Raw genomic sequence first — 4,941 nt, 5'->3', positions numbered from 1 at the left:
CCTGCTTAGCTTCCGAGATCGGACGAGATCGGGCGTTTTCAGGGTAGTATGGCCAAAAGCTGCCAAGGCAACTGAAAAGATCCTATTTGAAGGCGACGCAGGACAAACTAGACTCCAGCAAAACATGTCAAACAGCGCCCTCTGCTGTCAGGCAAGAGCAGAAACCATGAAAAGCTTACAGCACCTAGTATTCCCAGGCGGTCTCCCATCCAAGTACTAACCAGGCCCGCCCCTGCTTAGCTTCCGAGATCGGACGAGATCGGGCGTTTTCAGGGTAGTATGGCCGTAAGCTGCCAGGGCAACTGAAAAGATCCTATTTGAAGAAGACGCAGGCCAAACTAGACTCCAGCAAAAAGTGTCAAACAGCGCCCTCTGCTGTCAGGCAAGAGCAGAAACCATGAAAAGCTTACAGCACCTGGTATTCCCAGGCGGTCTCCCATCCAAGTACTAACCAGGCCCGCCCCTGCTTAGCTTCCGAGATCGGACGAGATCAGGCGTTTTCAGGGTGGTATGGCCGTAAGCTGCCAGGACAACTGAAAAGATCTTGTTTGAAGGCGACGCAGGCCAAACTAGATCCAGCAAAAAGTGTCAAACAGCGCCCTCTGCTGTCAGGCTAGAGCAGAAACCATAAAAAGCTTACAGCACCTGGTATTCCCAGGCGGTCTCCCATCCAAGTACTAACCAGGCCCTCCCCTGCTTAGCTTCCGAGATCAGGCATTTTCAGGGCAGTGTGGCCGTAAGCTGCCAGGGCAACTGTAAAGATCCTATTTGAAGGCGACGCAGGCCAAACTAGACTCCAGCAAAAAGTGTCAAACAGCGCCCTCTGCTGTCAGGCAAGAGCAGAAACCATAAAAAGCTTACAGCACCTGGTATTCCCAGGCGGTCTCCCATCCAAGTACTAACCAGGCCCGCCCCTGCTTAGCTTCCGAGATCGGACGAGATCGGGCGTTTTCAGGGTAGTATGGCCGTAAGCTGCCACATCAACTGAAAAGATCCTATTTGAAGGCGACGCAGGCCAAACTAGACTCCAGCAAAAAGTGTCAAACAGTGCCCTCTGCTGTCAGGCAAGAGCAGAAACCATAAAAAGCTTACAGCACCTGGTATTCCCAGGCGGTCTCCCATCCAAGTACTAACCAGGCCCGCCCCTGCTTAGCTTCCGAGATCGGACGAGATCGGGCGTTTTCAGGGTAGTATGGCCGTAAGCTGCCAGGTCAACTGAAAAGATCCTATTTGAAGGTGACGCAGGCCAAACTAGACTACAGCAAAAAGTGTCAAACAGCGCCCTCTGCTGTCAGGCAAGAGCAGAAACCATAAAAAGCTTACAGCACCTGGTATTCACAGGCGGTCTCCCATCCAAGTACTAACCAGGCCCGGCCCTGCTTAGCTTCCGAGATCGTACGAGATCGGGCGTTTTCAGGGTAGTATGGCCTAAGCTGCGAGGTCAACTGAAAAGATCCTATTTGAAGGTGACGCAGGCCAAACTAGACTACAGCAAAAAGTGTCAAACAGCGCCCTCTGCTGTCAGGCAAGAGCAGAAACCATAAAAAGCTTACAGCACCTGGTATTCACAGGCGGTCTCCCATCCAAGTACTAACCAGGACCGCCCCTGCTTAGCTTCCGAGATCGGGCGTTTTCAGGGTAGTATGGCCGTAAGCTGCCAGGACAACTGAAAAGATCCTATTTGAAGAAGACGCAGGCCAAACTAGACTCCAGCAAAAAGTGTCAAACAGCGCCCTCTGCTGTCAGGCAAGAGCAGAAACCATAAAAAGCTTACAGCACCTGGTAATCCCAGGCGGTCTCCCATCCAAGTACTAACCAGGACCGCCCCTGCTTAGCTTCCGAGATCGGACGAGATCGGGCGTTTTCAGGGTAGTATGGCCGTAAGCTGCCAGGTCAACTGAAAAGATCCTATTTGAAGGTGACGCAGGCCAAACTAGACTACAGCAAAAAGTGTCAAACAGCGCCCTCTGCTGTCAGGCAAGAGCAGAAACCATAAAAAGCTTACAGCACCTGGTATTCACAGGTGGTCTCCCCTCCAAGTACTAACCAGGCCCGGCCCTGCTTAGCTTCCGAGATCGTACGAGATTGGGCGTTTTCAGGGTAGTATGGCCTAAGCTGCCAGGTCAACTGAAAAGATCCTATTTGAAGGTGACACAGGCCAAACTAGACTACAGCAAAAAGTGTCAAACAGCGCCATCTGCTGTCAGGCAAGAGCAGAAACCATAAAAAGCTTACAGCACCTAGTATTCACAGGCGGTCTCCCATCCAAGTACAAACCAGGCCCGCCCCTGCTTAGCTTCCGAGATTGGGCGTTTTCAGGGTAGTATGGCCGTAAGCTGCCAGGACAACTGAAAAGATCTTATTTGAAGGCGACGCAGGCCAAACTAGATCAAGCAAAAAGTGTCAAACAGCGCCCTCTGCTGTCAGGCTACAGCAGAAACCATAAAAAGCTTACAGCACCTGGTATTCCCAGGCGGTCTCCCATCCAAGTACTAACCAGGCCCGCCCCTGCTTAGCTTCCGAGATCGGACGAGATCGGGCGTTTTCAGGGTAGTATGGCCGTAAGCTGCCAGGTCAACTGAAAAGATCCTATTTGAAGGTGACGCAGGCCAAACTAGACTACAGCAAAAAGTGTCAAACAGCGCCCTCTGCTGTCAGGCAAGAGCAGAAACCATAAAAAGCTTACAGCACCTGGTATTCACAGGCGGTCTCCCATCCAAGTACTAACCAGGCCTGCCCCTGCTTAGCTTCCGAGATCGGGCGTTTTCAGGGTAGTATGGCCGTAAGCTGCCAGGACAACTGAAAAGATCCTATTTGAAGAAGACGCAGGCCAAACTAGACTCCAGCAAAAAGTGTCAAACAGCGCCCTCTGCTGTCAGGCAAGAGCAGAAACCATAAAAAGCTTACAGCACCTGGTAATCCCAGGCGGTCTCCCATCCAAGTACTAACCAGGACCGCCCCTGCTTAGCTTCCGAGATCGGACGAGATCGGGCGTTTTCAGGGTAGTATGGCCAAAAGCTGCCAAGGCAACTGAAAAGATCCTATTTGAAGGCGACGCAGGACAAACTAGACTCCAGCAAAACATGTCAAACAGCGCCCTCTGCTGTCAGGCAAGAGCAGAAACCATGAAAAGCTTACAGCACCTAGTATTCCCAGGCGGTCTCCCATCCAAGTACTAACCAGGCCCGCCCCTGCTTAGCTTCCGAGATCGGACGAGATCGGGCGTTTTCAGGGTAGTATGGCCGTAAGCTGCCAGGGCAACTGAAAAGATCCTATTTGAAGAAGACGCAGGCCAAACTAGACTCCAGCAAAAAGTGTCAAACAGCGCCCTCTGCTGTCAGGCAAGAGCAGAAACCATGAAAAGCTTACAGCACCTGGTATTCCCAGGCGGTCTCCCATCCAAGTACTAACCAGGCCCGCCCCTGCTTAGCTTCCGAGATCGGACGAGATCAGGCGTTTTCAGGGTGGTATGGCCGTAAGCTGCCAGGACAACTGAAAAGATCTTATTTGAAGGCGACGCAGGCCAAACTAGATCCAGCAAAAAGTGTCAAACAGCGCCCTCTGCTGTCAGGCTAGAGCAGAAACCATAAAAAGCTTACAGCACCTGGTATTCCCAGGCGGTCTCCCATCCAAGTACTAACCAGGCCCTCCCCTGCTTAGCTTCCGAGATCAGGCATTTTCAGGGCAGTGTGGCCGTAAGCTGCCAGGGCAACTGTAAAGATCCTATTTGAAGGCGACGCAGGCCAAACTAGACTCCAGCAAAAAGTGTCAAACAGCGCCCTCTGCTGTCAGGCAAGAGCAGAAACCATAAAAAGCTTACAGCACCTGGTATTCCCAGGCGGTCTCCCATCCAAGTACTAACCAGGCCCGCCCCTGCTTAGCTTCCGAGATCGGACGAGATCGGGCGTTTTCAGGGTAGTATGGCCGTAAGCTGCCACATCAACTGAAAAGATCCTATTTGAAGGCGACGCAGGCCAAACTAGACTCCAGCAAAAAGTGTCAAACAGTGCCCTCTGCTGTCAGGCAAGAGCAGAAACCATAAAAAGCTTACAGCACCTGGTATTCCCAGGCGGTCTCCCATCCAAGTACTAACCAGGCCCGCCCCTGCTTAGCTTCCGAGATCGGACGAGATCGGGCGTTTTCAGGGTAGTATGGCCGTAAGCTGCCAGGTCAACTGAAAAGATCCTATTTGAAGGTGACGCAGGCCAAACTAGACTACAGCAAAAAGTGTCAAACAGCGCCCTCTGCTGTCAGGCAAGAGCAGAAACCATAAAAAGCTTACAGCACCTGGTATTCACAGGCGGTCTCCCATCCAAGTACTAACCAGGCCCGGCCCTGCTTAGCTTCCGAGATCGTACGAGATCGGGCGTTTTCAGGGTAGTATGGCCTAAGCTGCGAGGTCAACTGAAAAGATCCTATTTGAAGGTGACGCAGGCCAAACTAGACTACAGCAAAAAGTGTCAAACAGCGCCCTCTGCTGTCAGGCAAGAGCAGAAACCATAAAAAGCTTACAGCACCTGGTATTCACAGGCGGTCTCCCATCCAAGTACTAACCAGGCCCGCCCCTGCTTAGCTTCCGAGATCGGGCGTTTTCAGGGTAGTATGGCCGTAAGCTGCCAGGACAACTGAAAAGATCCTATTTGAAGAAGACGCAGGCCAAACTAGACTCCAGCAAAAAGTGTCAAACAGCGCCCTCTGCTGTCAGGCAAGAGCAGAAACCATAAAAAGCTTACAGCACCTGGTAATCCCAGGCGGTCTCCCATCCAAGTACTAACCAGGACCGCCCCTGCTTAGCTTCCGAGATCGGACGAGATCGGGCGTTTTCAGGGTAGTATGGCCGTAAGCTGCCAGCTCAACTGAAAAGATCCTATTTGAAGGTGACGCAGGCCAAACTAGACTACAGCAAAAAGTGTCAAACAGCGCCCTCTGCTGTCAGGCAAG

The 4,941-nt window shown here is 52.0% G+C and overlaps 15 non-coding genes and 7 pseudogenes across 15 annotated transcripts in view; all 22 read right to left on the bottom strand.

The window, feature by feature from the left end:
• LOC131118983 (5S ribosomal RNA) overlaps positions 1-60 on the bottom strand; it is a 119-nt gene extending 59 nt beyond the window's left edge. The window contains exon 1 of the ribosomal RNA XR_009126122.1: positions 1-60. This exon is cut by the window's left edge and continues 59 nt beyond it. This is a non-coding gene — a ribosomal RNA (5S ribosomal RNA).
• A 112-nt stretch (positions 61-172) lies between these two features.
• Positions 173-291, bottom strand: LOC131116008 (5S ribosomal RNA). The gene has a single exon (XR_009123274.1). It is a non-coding gene; the product is annotated as a 5S ribosomal RNA (ribosomal RNA).
• A 112-nt stretch (positions 292-403) lies between these two features.
• LOC131113999 (5S ribosomal RNA) lies at positions 404-522 on the bottom strand. The gene has a single exon (XR_009121555.1). It is a non-coding gene; the product is annotated as a 5S ribosomal RNA (ribosomal RNA).
• Positions 523-633: 111 nt separating this feature from the next.
• Positions 634-742, bottom strand: LOC131113734 (5S ribosomal RNA; annotated as a pseudogene).
• A 112-nt stretch (positions 743-854) lies between these two features.
• Positions 855-973, bottom strand: LOC131114995 (5S ribosomal RNA). Its single transcript, XR_009122289.1, has one exon. It is a non-coding gene; the product is annotated as a 5S ribosomal RNA (ribosomal RNA).
• A 112-nt stretch (positions 974-1,085) lies between these two features.
• Positions 1,086-1,204, bottom strand: LOC131114994 (5S ribosomal RNA). The gene has a single exon (XR_009122288.1). It is a non-coding gene; the product is annotated as a 5S ribosomal RNA (ribosomal RNA).
• Positions 1,205-1,316: 112 nt separating this feature from the next.
• LOC131111461 (5S ribosomal RNA) lies at positions 1,317-1,434 on the bottom strand. The gene has a single exon (XR_009121173.1). It is a non-coding gene; the product is annotated as a 5S ribosomal RNA (ribosomal RNA).
• Positions 1,435-1,546: 112 nt separating this feature from the next.
• On the bottom strand, positions 1,547-1,655 carry LOC131113487 (5S ribosomal RNA; annotated as a pseudogene).
• Positions 1,656-1,767: 112 nt separating this feature from the next.
• On the bottom strand, positions 1,768-1,886 carry LOC131118297 (5S ribosomal RNA). Its single transcript, XR_009125462.1, has one exon. It is a non-coding gene; the product is annotated as a 5S ribosomal RNA (ribosomal RNA).
• A 112-nt stretch (positions 1,887-1,998) lies between these two features.
• Positions 1,999-2,116, bottom strand: LOC131113516 (5S ribosomal RNA; annotated as a pseudogene).
• A 112-nt stretch (positions 2,117-2,228) lies between these two features.
• LOC131114145 (5S ribosomal RNA) lies at positions 2,229-2,337 on the bottom strand (annotated as a pseudogene).
• Positions 2,338-2,448: 111 nt separating this feature from the next.
• On the bottom strand, positions 2,449-2,567 carry LOC131114992 (5S ribosomal RNA). The gene has a single exon (XR_009122286.1). It is a non-coding gene; the product is annotated as a 5S ribosomal RNA (ribosomal RNA).
• A 112-nt stretch (positions 2,568-2,679) lies between these two features.
• On the bottom strand, positions 2,680-2,788 carry LOC131112033 (5S ribosomal RNA; annotated as a pseudogene).
• Positions 2,789-2,900: 112 nt separating this feature from the next.
• Positions 2,901-3,019, bottom strand: LOC131118982 (5S ribosomal RNA). Its single transcript, XR_009126121.1, has one exon. It is a non-coding gene; the product is annotated as a 5S ribosomal RNA (ribosomal RNA).
• A 112-nt stretch (positions 3,020-3,131) lies between these two features.
• Positions 3,132-3,250, bottom strand: LOC131116007 (5S ribosomal RNA). The gene has a single exon (XR_009123273.1). It is a non-coding gene; the product is annotated as a 5S ribosomal RNA (ribosomal RNA).
• A 112-nt stretch (positions 3,251-3,362) lies between these two features.
• LOC131113988 (5S ribosomal RNA) lies at positions 3,363-3,481 on the bottom strand. Its single transcript, XR_009121554.1, has one exon. It is a non-coding gene; the product is annotated as a 5S ribosomal RNA (ribosomal RNA).
• A 111-nt stretch (positions 3,482-3,592) lies between these two features.
• Positions 3,593-3,701, bottom strand: LOC131113733 (5S ribosomal RNA; annotated as a pseudogene).
• Positions 3,702-3,813: 112 nt separating this feature from the next.
• LOC131114991 (5S ribosomal RNA) lies at positions 3,814-3,932 on the bottom strand. Its single transcript, XR_009122285.1, has one exon. It is a non-coding gene; the product is annotated as a 5S ribosomal RNA (ribosomal RNA).
• Positions 3,933-4,044: 112 nt separating this feature from the next.
• LOC131114990 (5S ribosomal RNA) lies at positions 4,045-4,163 on the bottom strand. The gene has a single exon (XR_009122284.1). It is a non-coding gene; the product is annotated as a 5S ribosomal RNA (ribosomal RNA).
• A 112-nt stretch (positions 4,164-4,275) lies between these two features.
• Positions 4,276-4,393, bottom strand: LOC131111459 (5S ribosomal RNA). The gene has a single exon (XR_009121171.1). It is a non-coding gene; the product is annotated as a 5S ribosomal RNA (ribosomal RNA).
• A 112-nt stretch (positions 4,394-4,505) lies between these two features.
• Positions 4,506-4,614, bottom strand: LOC131112337 (5S ribosomal RNA; annotated as a pseudogene).
• Positions 4,615-4,726: 112 nt separating this feature from the next.
• LOC131118296 (5S ribosomal RNA) lies at positions 4,727-4,845 on the bottom strand. Its single transcript, XR_009125461.1, has one exon. It is a non-coding gene; the product is annotated as a 5S ribosomal RNA (ribosomal RNA).
• Between the last annotated feature and the right edge of the window lie 96 nt (positions 4,846-4,941).

Source organism: Doryrhamphus excisus, unplaced genomic scaffold, assembly GCF_030265055.1.
Source record: "Doryrhamphus excisus isolate RoL2022-K1 unplaced genomic scaffold, RoL_Dexc_1.0 HiC_scaffold_25, whole genome shotgun sequence".
Lineage (NCBI taxonomy): Eukaryota > Metazoa > Chordata > Actinopteri > Syngnathiformes > Syngnathidae > Doryrhamphus > Doryrhamphus excisus.
Note: the sequence above shows the minus strand (reverse complement) of the source record. Positions and strands in the feature narration are given on the sequence as shown.